The sequence below is a fragment of the Xenopus tropicalis genome, chromosome 8 (assembly GCF_000004195.4).
Source record: "Xenopus tropicalis strain Nigerian chromosome 8, UCB_Xtro_10.0, whole genome shotgun sequence".
In the NCBI taxonomy this organism is placed as follows: Eukaryota; Metazoa; Chordata; class Amphibia; order Anura; family Pipidae; genus Xenopus; species Xenopus tropicalis.
In genome coordinates, this window is record NC_030684.2 from 94,321,795 (window position 1) to 94,342,168 (window position 20,374).

The 20,374-nt window shown below is 36.3% G+C and overlaps 1 long non-coding RNA gene across 1 annotated transcript in view; it reads left to right on the plus strand.

Moving 5' to 3' along the window:
• The window catches only part of LOC108648399, a 52,795-nt gene extending 40,883 nt beyond the window's left edge, over positions 1-11,912 (plus strand). Inside the window, exon 3 of the long non-coding RNA XR_001925243.2 lies at positions 11,184-11,912. This is a non-coding gene — a long non-coding RNA (uncharacterized LOC108648399). The remainder of the gene's footprint in view (positions 1-11,183) is intronic.
• Positions 11,913-20,374: the final 8,462 nt, after the last annotated feature.

Below are 20,374 nucleotides of genomic sequence, written 5' to 3' on the forward strand. Positions count from 1 at the left end.
GAAGGGGAAGGGGTGGAGCTAGAGGCAATTTGGATCAGGAGCAGAAAGAAAGGGCATTCATTTTGAAGGAGAACAACAAGAGTCTCACCCTCCTAACTCTCCCACCCTACCACCCTCCTAACCTCCAAATCTTCTTTGGCAAGCCAGATTGTATAAATTGTCACAGTTGGTGGCCTGGTTTGGAGTGTTAATGTTTCAGCATAAGGGGATGGGTCCCTGGCAATGTTATTAGATCTTGAAAAGCCAGGAGGTACATGGGTTTGGCATTCTGGTGCCATAAATTCATTAAACACGTGCAGAAAGGAAGCAGAAATACAGCAAGTGATTTAAATTATGGAAAAATTCCGTCATACCAGCATTAGCCTCTATTCTCCTTACTAATGTCCGCTCCATAGAAAGTAAACTAGATTGTATGCGTATATACAGGAATACACAATATGAGATAAGAGATTTTTGTGGTTTTGTGTTTGCTGAAACATGGCTACACAGATATATTCCAGGCTTTTTTACCTGCAGACCTTTTTACCTACCAAGGGAATCCAGTTGAAATTGTCATTGCTGTTTATGTGCTAATGCTGTTTAAAGGGATTCTAACACCAAAAAATGAAAATGTTTTAAAGTACATTAAATATTATGTATTGTTGCCCTGCTCTGGTAAAAGTTGTGTGTTTGCTTCAGAAAAGCTACTATAGTTTATATAAATAAGCTGCTGTGTAGCCATGGGAGCAGCAATTCAAACTAAAAAAAGGGAGAAATGGCACAGGTTACATAGTAGATAACAGAGAAGCTCTGTAGAATACATTAGGAATCGATGCAGTTTATCTGTTATCTGATATGTAACCTGCACATTTTCTTCTTATTTCAATTTGAATGGCTGTCCCCATGGCTGCACAGCAGCTTGATTTATATAAACTACTGTAGGGTTTTTAAAGCAAACAAACAACTTTTAGCAGTGCTGGACAATAGTACATAATATATTAGTTTGATACACTTTAACACTTTTTGTCTATTCAAATATCAAAGATGCCTATAAATCTGTCCCACAACCAAGTTTTGGTCTTTCAGATCACATTTCTGTCGAATAGATGCCTGTAAATAAAGCACCGTTCAAACAGAAAAAAATCAGTCATAAAATAAATTGAAATGTGTTGAGTGTACAGACTGGAAAGCTGCTACTCAAAATGGTCTGATAAAGTTAGAATAAGCAGAATCTATAATGGGCTATATTACTTAATGTGTGGATGATGTTATTGTCCCTAGGTATGTTATTATAAGAGCAAATCAGAAGCCATGGCTAACTGCTGAAGTTAAGGTGCTGGTAAAAGCCCACAATAATGCTTTTAGGGCTGACAAAGGAGAATCCCTTGGGATTGCAAGAGCTAATCTGTCATAGGCCATTAGGGCAGCAAAGCGGGCATATGCACAAAAATACAAGGTCACTTTTCTGATACTGGTGATGCAAGGCTAATGTGGCAGCTCTCTGTACCTGAATGCGCTGATGATATGTCTCTCCCAGATAGGCTGAATCATTTTTATGCATGGTGTGATGCACAAAATAATTCTCCTGCAAGAAATGTTTCCCCCTTCCAATAGCCAGGTGTTTTGTCTGGCTACAGCGGAGGTATGGAGAAGTTCTTCTAGAACTGATCCACTGGCCCTGATCAGGTTCCTGGTCGTGTGCTTAAGGAATGTGCGGATCAATAGGCAGGTGTTTTTACTGATATTTTTTATATAGCTCTTGGTCAGTCTGTGGTTTAAAGTTAATATCATTATTCCAGAGCCAAAAAGAAAATCTGTGATGCTTAAATGACGTCTTATTGCACTTACACCGATTGTCTTGAAATGCTTTTAGAGAGTAGTCATGCCACATGACTAAAAATATCCTTCCTAATTCGTTAGATCCTCTCAAGTTTGCTTATCGTCAAAATCAGTCCACTTATAATGCTATTTTTTAACCTTCAATTTTCTTTGTCACATTTGGACATTTGGAGAGCAATAACACCTATGTTAGAATGTTGTTCATTGATTTTAGCTCTGCTTTTAATACGATTATCTCGCAGGAGCTAATTGCTAAGCTTAAGGAACTTGGATTAAGCATATCACTCTGCAATGGATCTTGGATTTTTTTGAAGCACGGCCACAGACAGTTAAGATTGAAAAAAACAATTGAAAAATGAATCAAACTGAGTACTGGTTCACTGCAGGGTTGTGTACTTTCCCCATTGCTTTTTACATTAATGACATATGATTGCCCAGTTTGGTTCCAACCACATTATTAAACATACCGACGATACCACTGTAATAGGTTTAATCAGTGATAATAATGAGTCAGCATATAGAGAGAAGGTTAAACAGCTGGCAACTTGGAGCATTGATAGCAATCTGTCTTTTAATGTTGATAAAACAAAAAGATAATTGCTGCTTTTAGGAAAATTTGTCCAGTTCACAAAGATCTCTATATAAATGGCTCCATTGTCGATAATGTTAGTAAAACTAAATTTCTTGGGGTTCAGATCTCAGATAATCTCTCTTGGAGCTTAATTCCTCCTCTCTTGATAACAAAGTGCAACAATGGCTTTTCTTTTCGCTAATGTTAAATCTATACTTTTTACTATACTTCTATACTTTTTCTATACCATTCTACAGATGAGTTATAGAGAGTGTATTGACAAATTCTATCACTATGTGGTATGGGAACCGTAGTGCTGCTGACCATAAGATGCTGCAAAAGATTGTGAAAACAGCAGGAGAGATTATTGGTGAGATTCTCCCATCAATTCAAGATATGTTTAAAATACACTGTTCCCAGAGGCATCCAGTATTATGGATGATCCTTCACATCCCTTTTACAAGTTTTTTGTTTTACTGCCATCCTGTAGATAGTATCACAGCATTGTTCTTGGTTACCTAGGCTTTGCAATAGTTTTATTCCTTTTTGTCAGGTCTTGAATAGCAATTTAAGGGCCTCTACTTTTTCCAGGCCTTTTTATAGATTATATATAAGCACATATACTGTTCATTTTATACTACTGCCATATGCACAAATATAGCAGGCAAAATGGAATGAAAATGAATGGTAATTGGCTTATTTGCAATATACAAATTATGCACAATAATATGCACTATATAGATTGGTTTGTAGAGAGAAGCTTAATATAGAGATCGGTTTTCATTCCACAGAATATAAACATAATAGAATAATAAATCTTTTATGAAATTGTAAATTGTTGATATATTGGAATAATTGGAAATCGCAAAATACTAGCATGATTTTTGCACAATATTCTTTGGTGTATATTGCTGATGAATTTGCACTCTTTTTGGTGTAGTAAGTGTTTGTATGGTGTGTGTGTAATATGTATTGTACTGTTTTGGGCCAGAATAATTTTGCAATTTCATTGCAATGCAGATGAAATGGCAATAAAATTGGACTTGAATATGGTGGGAAATCTGACAAATCTATTTACACTTTTATTTTGTCTCAATATCACTACTTTTGAATCCCCCCCTAAGAGTTGCAATTTATGAATGGTATTTTGTAAGTCTTTAGAACATGACCAGACTATCAGCAGCAAAAAGCAGTACTGTTTCCCCCTAGGATACATCTGTAATGTGCCTTAACTTGAAATCAACCGTAACTATAGCGGCAATGCTTTTATAGACTTTTCAAGCTGCCTAAATTTACGTTTCATTAATAACTCAGATGCCTGTCCTAGATTTCAGATTGTATTCAATCAAGATCAGCTCTTGGGCAAATTAAATGAAAAGTAATTTAATATTAACTTCATTTGGTGGCCTTCCGGACTTTGTTTTGCTGTTCTGATAACCAATTATTTTGCTTGGCACTGAAGTGGATCTCTAATAGCCATTTCCATTATGAGAGTGCTCTCTTCATTTCTTAGCTGCGTTTAGATTGACAGATTAGTGAAACCCTGAATTCATTCTGGAAATGTGTTCTGACTACAGTCGCAACAAAAGATGAAATGTTATTCCATTTCAAGGAAACTGCAGACATACATTCTTTTAATCTAGATAACTTGTACAGAAAAGGTGTACAGATATAGACAAAAGTCTCTAATAGATGGATATGGCATGTAAGTGTTGTGTTTTCTTCTATTATCTTCTATTTGTCTTCTTTTCTTCTACAATATCTTTATAGCGCATATTATTTTACAAGGCAGTAATGATAATTGTAGACAGTAAGGACCAAAAACAAAGCTGTGAGGTAAAATAGATAAAGTAATTATAATTATATAATTATATGTCACCAAAATACGATCATGGCTAAAATTTGCCACATTTTTTAAATGACAAACTCTAATTTGTAGTAACAAATATATTCTAATTCATCCAAATTTTGGGACCCACTTAATTGGGCTGCATGTATATCTGTATAGAGGATTACTAAATAATAAATGAATATGGCAGATTGTAAACCATATGAGAGACCTGCATGAGAAGTCATCAAATCATCATAGTCATAGCATCTCTAAATATTGTGACATAAAGTTGTTACATAACACTTGTATGATAATACAACTGAGTGCCACAGTTCTTACATTCACATTAAAGATAAACAGAGAAAGCGGCTGTTCACCACTGATTTGTTTTCACAATCAGTTTTTGGCAGAGCTGTCAACCATCCCCATGTCATAAGGGAGATAATGATCCACTCCAGGCCTTTTTAAGACATTATTTCATGTAATTGTTTAGTGTAAAGAGGATTTTAGGCTTAGAAAAGCTGGACTGGATCATTATCTCCTTTAGGACATGAGGTTGGCTGACAGCTTTGTGTTGGTATGCAGTACTTTCAGTCATTTGTTGGTACACTTTACAGATTTTCAAGGATTATCTTCATGATGGGTAATGTATTATGAAAATATTTTTCCAAATATGCCTTTAGTATAAGGGCAGTTAAAGATCAACTGCTGCTATAATAAAAGCTGATTTAATATGATACATACTTTAATACTTTAATACTACTTTTTAGTATATATTAATAGCATAAATTAATTGTATTAGTATTTCTGCTGTATATTCTCCCCATGTCTATGTGCCTAACACTCCAAAAACAACACGCCCCATGTGTGGAGCATTGTACATGAGGACTATTGTTTATATAAATAAGCAGATTTAGAGCCATGGGAGCAGCCATTCAAGTTGCAATTGGGCAGTAGGACACATATTTACATAGCATGTCATACGCAGCAAGATTAACATGGGCCAAATGCCATTCATGGCTCTCTACAGAACTGAATGAAAACAACCTTTCATAAAATAAGACATTTGCTACACATAAATTGTAAGTGCTGGGTGAGCAGATTCATTTTGAGGTGTTAATAGCCCATTAGATGGCTTGTAGTTATTCTCTGCAGCTAATTTCCGTTTTGATGCAAAATTTACACCAAGAACAAACAGAAGAAAATTGATTCTGGAAAAAACAATACATTCTGGGAAGAAAAACAAAATATACAAAAACACGCACTTTGCTTCATATCTGCTCCCTTTTAAATAAGTCATAATCTCTCTTACTCTTACAGGCAGTTACTAGTTTCTGCAATTAAAATATATGATCTTACATTCACTACTGCATTTCAACAATATAACAGAGCAAAAAGGCAGAATGTTAAAAACAGGTTACAGATCAAAAAGAAGATCCTTCCATCTACTTCCCATTGCTTAGATATGAATATTTATTGACTGACAGTCTGACACGATGCCCCATCCTTGTACAAAATGACTTAATTTGGCTAATACTCTTGGATCCACCACAGGGGAAGGCAACATATAATGCTGACACGTTTTATTAGAATGTATTACTGCCTGAAGTCTTCAGTGGAAAACAAAATAAATTTGACAAATGTTCTACTGACAGTACAAATGTAAAATACCCTCCTGCGGACAAATGCAGGACTACTGGAAACTTTCCCCTGCTGAAAAAAAATGAATGCAAGCCTAAATTGCGACAATATCCTACAATGCTTCTTTACTTGCTATATTATTATGTCACTTTCTCCTGCTGGGGAACACAATAACATAAAACACAGAGAACAGAAGATAAATCTGCTAGGGCAGAATAAATCCTAACTAAATCAGGGTGCCCATGGAAAATACTAAAACATATCACAACTGAAATCCTCTGTTCTGGAAAGAATAAAAAGGAGACAAGATAATACAACTAAACGCTACTCGGGAAATTGGCGGATTTAAAATAATATGGCTTCTAATCATGTTACAGAAAGGGGGAGGTATGGCCGCATTTACAGATTCGACTTTCATTCAGTACCATTGTATGTGCTTGATTCTCTTTTTTATGTATGTACATAATTATGTTTCTGATATTGTTTGCATATTTGGATCAAATCAAATGCTATTCAAGAGAGACCATTTAACGGCTCCATGCCGTTATATGGAGTGTAATTTATTTGGTGCTCAGTTGAAAAGTGATGAAAAATTGCGCAGAGCCTTTACAATGGAAATACAAAAGATTCCTTTAAAACATGTCCTTATGCTTCTATTTCAATTCATCTGATTTTACTGCCGACAAGCTCTTGGGAGCCAGGTGTTTTGGGGTTTTTTTTCTGCAAAACATTTCATCCAGCCAGTTTGTAAATTAGCTTTTCAATCCTGCAGCATAGGGGGCCATGTACAATTTATATTCAGTATTAAAAGAAATGCACTTCCAATACAGTTTCCCTTTAGCATGGAATGTAAATTGCAGCACCCTCAGTCTGGTAAATGGCATAATGTTCATATATGGATCTTGAATGATATTGCAATTCATTCATGCTTTTCATATTTACATTTTTTCTTTCTACACTCAACACAGGCTTCACATACATGCTATTTTTGAGTCACTTATTGCTTCTTGCATGTGATTCTATTGGTTCACAGTGGGACGTCTGTTGGGTCCTGGTGCAGCAAACGTATAATTATTACATCCACGTTCAAGGTGAGAATAGAGCACAACATCTTCGTCTCTTTTAGTGTAACTGCACTTGCAGCTGTATTGAACCTCTTTATTTTTGTGCTCTCTGTTATCTAGAACAGAGATCCCCCAACCTTTTTTACTCATGAGCCACACTCAGATGTGAAAAAGTGTTGGTGAGCCACACAAACATGAAAAAAGTTCTTTGGGGATGGCAAATAAGGACTGTGATTAGCTATTTGGTAGCTCCAGGTGGCTGCTGGCCTGCAGGAGGCTCTGCCTGGAAAAGAACTCCAAGCCATAAATGTAAAAATGGGCACCTACTTTGAGGCCAATGGGAGCAACATCATACTTTTGAGTCACACAGCATTTTTTGCTGGAAGTCAGGAAGATTGACATTAAAGTAGAGAGAATTGAATTTGGAGGACTGGGCAGCAAACTGGCAAATGAGATTTAATGTTGACCAAAGTGCAAGATTAAGCACTTTGGTAGAAATAACATAAATTCCAGTGTAAGTGAGTTGGGGCCCTCCCTAATTGAGAAGGAGTGTAGCTCTAACCAGTGTCAGTTAGTGGCTACTAAAGCAAAGTGCTGTCTTGCATAAAAAAGGCAATTAATTTGAGGGATGAAACAATAATTTTGACTTAGATCCCTGGTAAAGCTTCACTTTGAGTATGTAGTGCTCAAGGGTTTGGAAGGAGACATAATTACTCTTTACAAGTACATTAGAGGGCATTATAGAAGATGATCTTCCCATAATTCAGAGTTTTCTGGATAATGGGTTTCCAGATAATGGATCCTATACCTGTACTTGCTACTCTGTGCATGTTGTGAAGTTTTAAATGCACTGCTTCAGACTTTAAGATTGGCATCAATATGTGAGTACAGTTCAGCACTTTTGCATGTGCTTGCACATATGCAGGTTGTATTGTGTGGGGCAATACCAGTCAAAAGTAGATTCAATTTATCTGTGCTTAAAATGTTGAAAGTCACATATGATGACCAATTCCCCCAGGGAGCCATGGGAATCTAATGGTTTTAGCAAGGTTTTAGCCAATAACAGCCCCCTGTAACACTTGGGTTAGTGTCCCCACTAGATTCTCTGAGAAAATTCCTCAGACAGTAAAACAGCCCAGAATTATCTTACTCAAGAAAGGTCTGCCTTCAAAAAAATCGGATGAATAGCAAACATAACATCTGCAGTCTGAAAAATGGTAAGAGCCTAAAAGCAGATCTAAGGATTTAGTTCTCCCATTCAAGTGTAACCAACATGATTGAGAGACTAAAGCAGAACATGTTTTGTAAAGTGCCAGAAGAATGATACAAGCTCAGATGAAATATAGAACAGTGATAGTTTGACATAAAAAAAAACCATATTGTGTGATGTGGGTATGAATGCCAACAACAGGTTGGGCCTTCTAATGAAGTGAAACATTGTTATAAATATAATCAATTAAAGCATATTCATTTGTACTTTAGGTTGCAAGTACACAGCATTTTATACGCTTTCTGTAGTCAAAATAGCTAGCTAGCAATCGTTTGGTTTTTTTAAAGAAACCAGCAGACCATAGCTTACCAAGGAGACACCTGTTTGCTGTACACAAAGAGTGCAATGTTACATCCTGATGGATCTCACCATCTACAGGTCCTTTTACTGCTCTTACTGTGAGGTTGTTACATTCTTCACATTCACAACATCATCTCTGCTATGCCTAAAGCCAACTGTGTTCATGTAATCTCCATGTAGTTTGTGTGTATTGCCATTGAGGGGCCTGATACAGCAATACAAAAAGAGAGAGAAAGACATTAGGTAACACAGCATATACAAGGAATTCATTCTATGGACATACCTTTGGGAAAACTGGGGGTCATGTAGCCTATAAGAATGCTTACAAAAAATGGTATTGGAAGGGGAATGTAATAAATAGCATTTGTGCAAAAATATGGATGCTTTAGGGATTATGCCGATGTCATGACTCTTACTTTGTCCTCTTTTTTTCAGCTTTGCTCAACTAGGACAACTAGCTGTTTCTTTCTTCCAGTCTTTTCAGCTTGCAAATTAATTGGTAAAACATATGTCACCACTATTGAGGTGCAAAACTGATGTTATGCAAGAAATGAAGACATACAACATGACTTTATATGGGGAATTTTATATTAAGGGTGCATTATACTGATCAATTCTGCACCATTAAAAACACGTATTAAGCTTTTTTAAAAGAGTTAAATGACTGAATGTAACTGCAAAGTAGGCATTTTCCTTTATAATCTGGAACCACTTGTAGCAGCTTTGTTATTGGAGTGGGAAAGGTTGAACTAATTACACTTGTAAGGAACAATATGGTTCAGTGTTTGGTACAAACCATAATGAAAAGTGTAGTTATCTGCTAAAAACAATAGGAAGACTATATTTTTTAAAACATAAATATGATTATACAGGCGCAGGTGCTCTTTTAAAATGCCAAACACACAAGAATGCCATAACTGCATTTAAACAAAAGCAATTCTGGGAATGAATTCCAAACAAGCTCCAAGGAAATCCCATTTACATGGGTTTATTCTATAGGCTAAAGCTATGTAAATGGGATTTTCTTGGAGCTTATTTGGAATTCATTCCCAGAATTCCTTTTGTTTATTTGTATCTGTATGAGGCAGTCTCTTCAACCCTAATGATTTATGACTGCATTTTCAAACTATGTTCAGTGTAAAAAAAAAATCACAATTTTTTTCTATAAAGCATTAAGTTTATTTTAAACTGCCCGTTTTCTTGTTATGCAAGGCTTTTAGAGAGATCTAATTCATCTAGAGCTCCATTGAACACAGGAGGGGTTTTATTTAAACAACATTTTAAATATGGGCAAATTTTTTTTTTCTTTTAAATATACAGAAAAAAACACCATTGACTGTATGTCAACGAACATTAATAACTCTTATGGTTTGATGGTATGATATTATACTGTAAGTTGCCTCTCTGCTTTTCTCCATGTCCATTGTGGTACAACACATTATCTCAACCCTAAAATTTGAAGTTCCAGTTATCCATGTGCCTGTAATTATAATTTACCCAACTCTGACTTTTTTCTAAGACTATTTTCATTTGTGAGTATTGCATCAAGGATAATTGTAGACTTAGTACTGCTCTCCATCTCAGTATTTACATCCATAGTGATGATAACTGACATGTCACCAGTCCCAGAAATTTGTATAAGACATGTTGAATGTATACTTCAAACTGTAATGGAGCTACCTGGATACCACAGAGTTAAGAAAGGGGAACTTTAACAGGGCTAGGGAGGCAGAAGGGTTCAGAGGGAAAAGGTGTACCTTAGGTTGCTAGGTGACTATAGTCAGGAATTGTTTTTAAACTAGTTTGGCAGGATGGAAACAGCATAACTTCCACCCACCCTGAAATAGTTTGGTAGTGGTGGTGGGGATTTAGTTGCGGTTGGGAAGAGGGTATTCACACGGTGAGTTATTGGGTCAGTTATATATGTGGGGGTAATCTTTGCTAGAGTGGGAATGAGTTGGTATGCCCTTGCATAACTGAATTCAGTTGAACCTGTAATGGGACTCCCACCAAAAGGAAAATAATTTTGGCAGGCCTTTGCTGTGAGTGCAATGGACAAAGACAGATTTCATTTAACAGCTTCTTACAGGGAAGACATTGCAGACCAGAGCATTGGATGCCTGACTCAGTATATCAGTACACTAATAATCACTTCTCCAGAGGAATCTCACATATCGTCACTCACTCCAGAAGCCTCCAGTGCCACTGTCCTGTAAAAAAAACTTTATTGTAAGGGATCTGAACCACGTGCCTTGACGTTGACCTCGTCATTAATGTTTTGCTCTACATAAACCTGAGCTTCCTTTTGTCTGTTTTAATTAAAGCATATTTTTAAAAACAAGCAACCTACAGCCCTGATTATAACAATAAGAAAAACGTATGCTCAGTACAAGCCCTGTTCATTGAACTCATATAGAACAAGGGGTTTACTTCCCCTTTCAGTAATGCACATTTTCTTACTTATCTTGATTCTACATTCATCTTGGATCACTTTTTATAAACTAGCTATCAAATTCAGAGAGTGCAAATGGTTTAAAATAATGTTTAACAGCAAAGGTAACCTTCCATGAACTCAAGCAGAAAAGAAAAAAATATTTCTAATCCCTAGACTAACTATCCGTTTATGACCTTGTGATTAAATACCTGAATACAGAGATAATGCCCTTCTTTCTCTTGCATTTTCTACAGAGTCCACAGAGGTACACGAGCAACCACACCAGATGAAAATCTAAATCTATCGACAAAAAGTTGAAATCCCAAAGAGACAACATTTATTATGCTATACTGCTCACTGCACAAAAAAGTATTTTATGAACAGTCAGTTTATAGAGGAGCAATACAATTTTCAGGTCAATTAAGCCACCAGCACTGCTTCTAATTATCTTGCTTCAGTCACCCACTTTTATCATTCCAAGCCCTGCAAAATAAGCATAGGTCAACAAGCACTTTATACTGCAGTTTAATTCCTTAAGAAAATATCCACTTTGCACTGATACAAGTATAACATCTCTAAACTGTGAGAGCTAAAGCCAAAACCAAAGAAAGATCCTTGACATAAAAAGGGTATAGCTGGGTAGCCTCAAAGATACATAAGGGATTATTTTTAAATCCATACTTTATCACAACAGAGAAATAGTTTTTTAAAATTAGAATTGTTTGATTAAAATGGAGTCTATGGATATGGCCTTCCTGTTACTAAGAGCTTTCTGGATAATGGGTTTCTGGATAACAGATCCCACACCTGCATATCATAAATGCCCAAGCGCAAAGCAAAATAAAGGCCACAAGCTTTAAATCTTTGAATTTGGCAAAACATAGAATAACCGATTCCTACAATTTATGTGTATGATGTATTTATTTAAAACATTGGGCTCAGACTGAGAATTTGTTTTAAATGATTTTTAAAAGATTTTTCTAAAAAAAAAATGTAATTTAGCTTTGGGATTATGTCAATTTATCAGACCTTTAACTGCAAAATAATTTACTGTACCCAGTTCAAAAAACTATCCATCATCTGAAAAAAACATAACCTGAATAAACTTGAGCTATATGATTCAATGAGAATTTGCCAAAGTTCAGCCAAAATATTTCAGTGATTCTCTCACAACTGAACTGAAAGTGTTTTGTGCATTTATGTAAGATTGTGCCTCCTATTTTATTAAAAGTCTTCTCACTAATTGGGATAGTTCGCCTTTACAAAACATATGCCAGAAAGTATGATTTTTTTCAACTGTTTTCAATGTATTTACTTTTTTTGAATGTTTATTTTAAAATAAATTGATTACCTTTTGTGTTTTCTATTAACAGTTCCGTAAAATTGATCTAAACTGTTACATTACTGTTACAGCAAGCTATCTAAACTGTTATGTTACTTGCTGGCATTTCTCAGGCCCTATTGAGCATCCTTCCATACGTCAAGCTTTACTAATGTGTGGAGTAATTGTTATAATTGAATACAAATATTTCAAAGGAGGTCAAGATGGAAATTCTATTTGCTTGCAATTTAAAAAATATCCTTTCTTCCACAGTACAATGTTTCTTCTATCTATCGAGGTTTGTTTTTTTTGCAGTTTGCGGTATTTTTTCTACTAAAACACTTAGGAGCTCTGGGAGATCCGTTCAGATCAATGCGTACATTATCGTTTGGATGTAAATCTTTCTATCACTCTGCTTACTCAAGAATTCTCAAGACTTGTTGAGAATTATCGAACTGCTTTACCATTCATGTCAATCTGTTCCTAATCCTAGCAATTTTCTCAGGCATGTTTACACTAAAGAATATTCAAGTGACAAATGATATACAGTATACCCAAAAAACAGAAAGGTCAAGAAACATACAGAGATTTAGTGGGGAAAAAAGTGAAAAAATTCAAAAATTGATAAATCTCCGTCTTATTGTTGCCATTTGTCAGAGAATACCAGCAACCAATATATTTAAATGTTAAGGGAGCTGGTGACCATGTTTGCAAATCTGCTAATGAGGGAAAATAAAACAAATTCATTTTTAAAACCTTAATATTAGAATGTTTTAGAAAAAATAAAAGAGAAGGCAACTATTCCCCTGAAATGAGCTCTGATCACAGCTCCTGGAAACCTAGAGGGCCAGTGGGCATTCTTATGTAAAAAAACAAAAGCAGAGGACAGCTCTGTCCCAGACTTGAAAAAAAAGCACAGGAGTTTGCTTCTTGGAGCATCATTGGTCAGTTGCTTAAGTCAGGCACAGATAAGTGAAACATGAGACATGCCCACTCCTCATTCTGATGCAGACACTGGGGAATACAGAGCTCCAGTTAGCTTTGTTTAAACCCAGTTTTAACTTCTTTGCCATCTGATTTTTTTTCTTATAGTGTTTTCCTATCTTAAGGCTATTTATAAACAATGAGTTAAAGGAGAAGGAAAGTAAGCTTTATCAGTAAGGTCTATGTAAATACAGCCATAAGCACTCACAGAAAAGCTGCACTGAGTCCTCTATCAAAAGAAACACAGGATTTCTTGTCTCCTTTTTTCGGAACATGTTCTTCGGTATCAGACTTGCTCTCTTTTAGGGCTCCTTCAGTTTTGGGGCACGAGTCTGCTCAGTTCTCTCCTCTCTCTGTCTTCCCCTACCCTCTTCTGCTCCCCCCTATCATACGAATGCATAAGAACTCACTCCCCCCTCCCTTAGGAATGTGTGATCTGAACTTCCAATGGCTATAACAGCAGGAAGCTACCAAGACCAATCTAAAATGGCAGCTGCTATCGAAGGGAGCTTCTAGGGCTCTTGTAAAGCTCTTGTAAAGCTTTCTGCTGAATAAATATAACGTTTTAGGTGGCACTAATGTGGCGAATCTATTGGCAGTAAAATGGCAAAATGACTTTCCTACTCCTTTAAGATTTTTTTAATTCATATCACATTTAAAAATAGGGCTCATATATCAACACTGGGCAAAGTAATAATTTGGTAGTAAGTCATAGGAACCAATCAGTAATTCGCATTTTTCAGCCAGCTACGGGTACAGCAATTAAATATTTGACTGGTTTCCATAGGTTACTGCCCTTGTGTAAATCTGCCCAGTGTTGATAAATGAGTGTTATATTACAGTCCAATAAAGAGTAATGGGCAATAGGACCCCATTCTTGACTGGAAAATGAGGAGATATTGATATATCCTATGTACTTAGAAAGTAAGGCCACAGCAAATTATCTCAAAATCAAAGAAAACTGCATTATCTCATTTATTGTCATTTACCATTACAGATCACAAAACAGTTGAATAATTTTAGGGTGGCAATAAGAAATGTATTTCTCTGTTATACTTCTGCCTATGAATATTATATAAATAATGTAACCCAAAATTATTTGTAACTGGGTATTATAAAAAATATTTTGTCCCTGTCTAAAAAATGAAAAATGAATGGCTCATCCCTAAATTATTACTTTTTTGGAAAAAATACAGGATATAAATGTTTATTATTGTCTCTGTTCACTATCGAAGAACAAAGTGTCCCTTCTTGATTTTTATAACTTTTGTGAAACAATTAATTGAAAATCATGGACTCAGAAATGTGCTTAACCTAGTCTGCAGATCAGTCACGCATGGACAAGTGGCTTCTAAAAAGAGGATAACCATTCACTTGCTCACATATCCACTCAGAATTCACATTTGCATTGCATGAACTTCTCAAACAATAGTGTTTTATACAGCAACAGTGCCATCTGTGGGGCCATCATAAAATGTGCAACAAACAACAATTACAGCTTCAGATGTCTAAAACAAGGTATACAGGTATGGGATCTGTTATCCGGAATTACAAGAAGGTAATCTCTTATAGACTCCTTTATAAGCAAATTATTCTAATCTTTAAAAACAATTTCCTTTTTTTCTCTAATAATACAATAGTACTTTGTAATTGATCCAAACTAAGATATAATTAATCCTTATCGGAGACAAAACAGCCCTATTTGGTTTACTTAGGGGGCCATTTAATAACGGTCGGATTTTTTTTTCCCTGATTTGGATTTTTTAGGGCTAAAAGTCGCAGAAGATCTGAAAAAGTAGAGGTTTTGGTAAGATAATTTGAAAAAGTAGAGGTTTCGCAACTTTTTCCTGCATGTACTTTTTCAGTTCAGACAACTGTCAGACAGTTGGGGAAATGAGTTTATTCAAATTTATAAAAAGATAAAATGAGTCTTAGTTAATCTGCCCCTTAATGTTTAATTGATTTCTTAGTAGACTTAAAATATGGAGATCTAAATTACAGAATGACCCCTTATACAGAAAATCCCAGGTCCCAAGCATTTTGGATAACAGGTCCCATACCTGTATATGTATTTGTGTGTGTATACCAGCTGCAGATTGCATTTCATTTCATTAGTATGTATGACAGCAGCAGCTGGTTGCCCCATATGGCCAATTATCACCCAGAATGTCATATATGAAAACCTGGATTGATTTGTGGTGCTAAACATTCATTTCAAAGGAAAGCACGCAATGCAGGGGTACCACAGACCTTAAAAAGTTGTCGCAGATGTCTCCATCCTACAAGCACGGTTAGGCATTAGGATTTAGCATGTCAAGAATATTTGTATTCCGTAGCTGGGAATTTTTTGTCTCAAATGCATAATGCATTGAGCTTTCACATTTCAGCAATTTGTCAAAGTAAAAATCTACCATATATAAATCTGCAAAGGTACTGGAGCTCATTTGCAAACACAAGACAGAAAATTCAGATAGTATTCTAGCTACGATCCACAGGTGAACAAGTGCTGCATCCCTATTAAATGAGCATGTTGGGTGGCACAGGGGCAGACCCAGACTGGAAATCAAAATAGGTCCCAATAAATAGTGACTGTCTATGCTATGGCATCTTATAGCAGCCCTTCTGTCATTTGCCAGAATCCACAGATTGCCAGTCTGGGATTGCACAGGGGTGTTGATTTCTCTGGATGGATTTCCTTTCACATGCAAACAGTAGTAGAGCCCTGTAAACAGCACCCTATAGAGATACAGGTTTATTAATGTAATTCCTAAGCAGTTGCAGCAGTGCAATAACTTTTCTTTTAAAACCACCACATCTTTTACATAATATATATTGAAAGGTTGTTTAAGATAACATTTTCTCTTACTATGCAAAAACAGTTTTTGGGTGAAGATCCTTCTTAACTCATAGGGGGTAATCATTCTAAACAGTGTCGGACTGGGACCCCAGGGGCCCACCAGAAAACCTTAGACCATGGGCCCACTCTCCAGCCTATTTTTAATCCTTTCCTTACTCAACCATTTTTTATTTACATGCTAGCATCTATCCTTCCATCTATTTACCCTCTTTGTTCCCATTCAGAAATAGGGAATGATCATGAAATAGGCCAAATGGTTAGGAGCAGGAGGGCCCACTGACCCCTGGGCCCACCGGGAGTTTTCCTGGTATCCTGGTGGGCCAGTCCGACACTGATTCTAAAATGATGGATTGTGAGGATGTACCAGTTTGGAACCAGCTGGAACAGCTTTGATGTGTGCATGCCAGGGCATAACACCATTTGAGCACTTGTGCTATTGCAGTGAGACAACAGATCTGTGATATTGCAACTTTGTGAATTTTGTGGAGCAGTTTCTTTTTTATCTATTAAGCAACTGTCCCTGTATTCTAGGGCTCATCATCTCTGCTCAGGATTCTGAGAAAGATTTGTCCAAGGTTTCTGCTATTCTGGATTTGCCCTTATATAGGAAACAAAACAATCCATTATAAATTGTATTTGCTATTTGCAATTCATTAAAAAATCCTGACTATTATTACAAAAGTGGTCTTCCGAAACCAATGAAGCCTTCAAACAAGCCTACAAGCAAGCCATTGCAATAAGGTGCTACAAGGTATAGTTTTAAGATAAGAGCTACAATATTTGCTGTATCATTAAGTTAGCTTTGGAGAATGGGACTAACTATAGGTTAAACTTCATTATCACCTTTTTTCCTGGACAAAAAACTAAGAAGGCAAAAGTTTTGGCGAGGCATTTTTTTACCTAAAAAATTCTAAAAATGACAGGGGACCCAGGAGTCATCTGCTATACCACTTATGTCTTTCTTAAGTTCCTTTTGATCATTCTTAAATAATTTCAATGCTCCTTGAAGGCTGACAATCCCATCTAGGAATGCAGAAAACAAATCATTTTCACTCCCAATCTGTCTCCTAGTCTTGTGTTCAAAAGAAGGTTAAATGTATTAGCAATCTAATGTCTATATGCTTTAGCTCACACAGGTTTTGTACACAGTGGTACCCTTCATGGGGGTGAGCAGTACTAAAAATATGGCAAAAACATGTTTTTCTTGAAGTTTGAGTGCTGCAGTGTGTCATTAAGTACCATTTTGATGTGAATATGACACATATAATGACATACAAGTTGTAACTGTAACAGATGAATTGACCTTGCACAGCTTGATGATTCTTATGCTTCCCCATTTTGAATAACTCTTGGTTCCTTTAAAGCCTTGCAGTTCCGCCAACAAATGGAGCCTGGCATGGTCCCATTACTGCAAGACAGCCATGATGAACAAAAATAATTAACATATAAAAACAATAAAAAATAGTACAATGAAAATGTAACAAGACATGGATAGCAATGAGTCTAAATTGTTTAACTGCTTACAAAGATCAAGTACAGCAGTCCTGCCCACCACTGAGGGTCAAACCTGCTTCTCTATCTACAAGTACCACTGATATCCATAGAGCTGCCCTGACAGAATTTTTGAGTCACATACAACTCCCTGCACCTTTATCTTGTGTTACCTGCATATACATATATTAGGACCTATATCTTGACCAAAACATCGGACGCAAGTAATATGTGAAATAAAGACATTTTGTTGTTTTAAGCCTAAACCTTACCAAACATATACATTTTTTTACCATGCAACAGAATGTTTGGAGACAAGTGCAAGTGCACTTTCTTTAATATATTTATATATATTTTATAAATATACTTGTGCGCTTTTTACTCATATTTATCATTCCAATTAGGAGTCCCTGTGGTGTTTTTTATTCATACTTACTATTCCTACTAGGACTCCTTGTGGTGATTTTGGGGATTTTTTTAAGATTTTTTTTTTTTAAATTTTCACTGCTATAGCTGTATGACTGGGACTATACATTTTACACATTGGGTTAATTTGTGTTAAATAAAGGTGTGCACTGATTGGATATTGTTTATATTTAAGCATGCACCTTGCTTTCTTTCACTATCCTGATGACGGTCCCGTGGGTATTGAAACGCGTAGATTATTATGTCTGAATAAAGGACTTGATTTGGATATGTTTATGCCATGAGTGCTTTCTAAGGATTGGATATATATATAATACATACATATATGTATGGAAAGGAGCCTCTCTGTATTACTGTAATGTGGTACCTCCAGCTTCTTATGAAATTGGTTTCACAGTAGTCCCTAAGTGTAGTAAGATGCAAAGAGTTAAAATTGTACTAGAGCTGGAGGGCTGCAGGTTGGCTTTTCTATAAACTCCCTGACTTCCCTTCTATATACACATAAACCAGGTACATGGTGGTGCTGATGGCAATTCTTTCACCAGAGGCACTTTTCTGAAAAGGGCAGCACTGCTGAGTTAATTATTGTGTTATTTATATAGCGCATATCAACAACACATTCACGCTTCACTTTACAGACATTAATAAATACGAAGATGATATTCTTAGAAGCAATATTTTTATTTGTATAATTATATACATAATGTGAGCAGAACAAACAAGTTATATATGAAATAGTGCCTATTGGAGTAGAAAAAATGGGTGGCACTAGGCAGGTGGGGTACAGGCTTCTTTCTTCACACGGACTTCAGTAAGTGTTTGGTACAATGTTCAGTATATGATCCATGATCTTCATTACAGAATAAGATTTCCTTTGACTGTCGCCACGCTGTCTCATATCTGAAAAACAGAATCACAGAATGGGATTTACATCTAAAGTGCAACTAAACTTATGTGTTGATTATAAATAAATAAGCAGTCAGATGAATCATTCTGCATTGTAGATGATTTTATTATAGACTTCATAATTAATTCTGCAAATTAACCAGTTACTCACGTGGGGGTACAAATGGTGTGCAAAAAAACAAATATAGCATAAGGAATGCTCATTAAATGCCAACAGTAAGAGCCCCATGTTTACTATTTGAGTCTTTCAGTCCCCTGTACTCTTTCATAATGCCCATTTGAGGCAAAATGATTTTCATAGGATAGAATGCCTGTGCAAAAAACCCCATGGTACATCCTTCATTCTGTTTAGGAATAAACCTACTTTTCATACCTTGGCGTAGATAAACATGGTAACCATCTTTAATATCTTCAATATCTTCTTCTCTGGATCTCCCAAGGTGGCAACTGCAACCTTACCAGAAAGCAAATACAAACAATGTGAGGTAGTGCCAACTATTGGTTTGTTTCCTAACTTGGTGCCAGGTTTTACTTTCCTGTTTGTCACTTAAGAGAATCCCAAACCACAGGGAGTCTTGGCCTGCTCTTCTATAACAGCCACCTTTGGCTTTGGGCCTAAATCTCAGCTGCTCGGGGGCTAACAGGTCTTACCATATGAGAATCCAGAGACTCCCATGGGACAGGCAAGGGTGCCAAATGTCAATTATAGAGAAGGAGTCAGTAATTACAGAATGCATTGTGGGGCAAACTGAACAAAGCACTTAGTTATCTGTTCAAATAGAGCAGAGTTATAAAAAACTGCATAATAACCTGCAGGGTGCTGGTTTAAATCCAGGCAGGATGTTACAGTGTCAGCTGTTGTGATAAAAATACAGTTTGTTTCTCACCTTGCTTCTAGATCTTACTTGCATGTTATACAGGTGAAGTTTTGGAATATGTTACAAACCATGAGCAGACTATTCCTACATTAGCCTACTCAGTCATAACTTATTAAGGTGGGTCACCTGATCGTCACTTTATATGAATAGACTTCTTATATGGGTATGGACTGGCCCTCCACCCTCCCCATCCATTCCGTCTACTTATTTGATGTTCATTCAGAATCCTCTGAATGCCTCTTGCAGCTCTGATGGAATCCTTACAGCAGGCGGTGTCAGTGCTGGAGCTTGGCATTCAGGGTTCTCGCGGCTCTCCAGGTGGTCTTGGTTGTCCAGTTCAAACGGAGGCCTTATTCTTTGGTGTAATAGATGGTCCCAGTCCATACCCTGAAAGATAGGTGATATTTCATAATAAGTATCTAGTCCAAAAACTAGAATTGTTGGAAAAAAAAAGTTATAATGCATTTTGAGGCTCTGGCAGTATTCATTATTGCTTTTTTGTCTGTAAATCAAAATAAATAGAATAGAATAGAATAGAACCTACTCTGAAGAAGAGGTGCTCTTTCACCAATTTCGGCACCA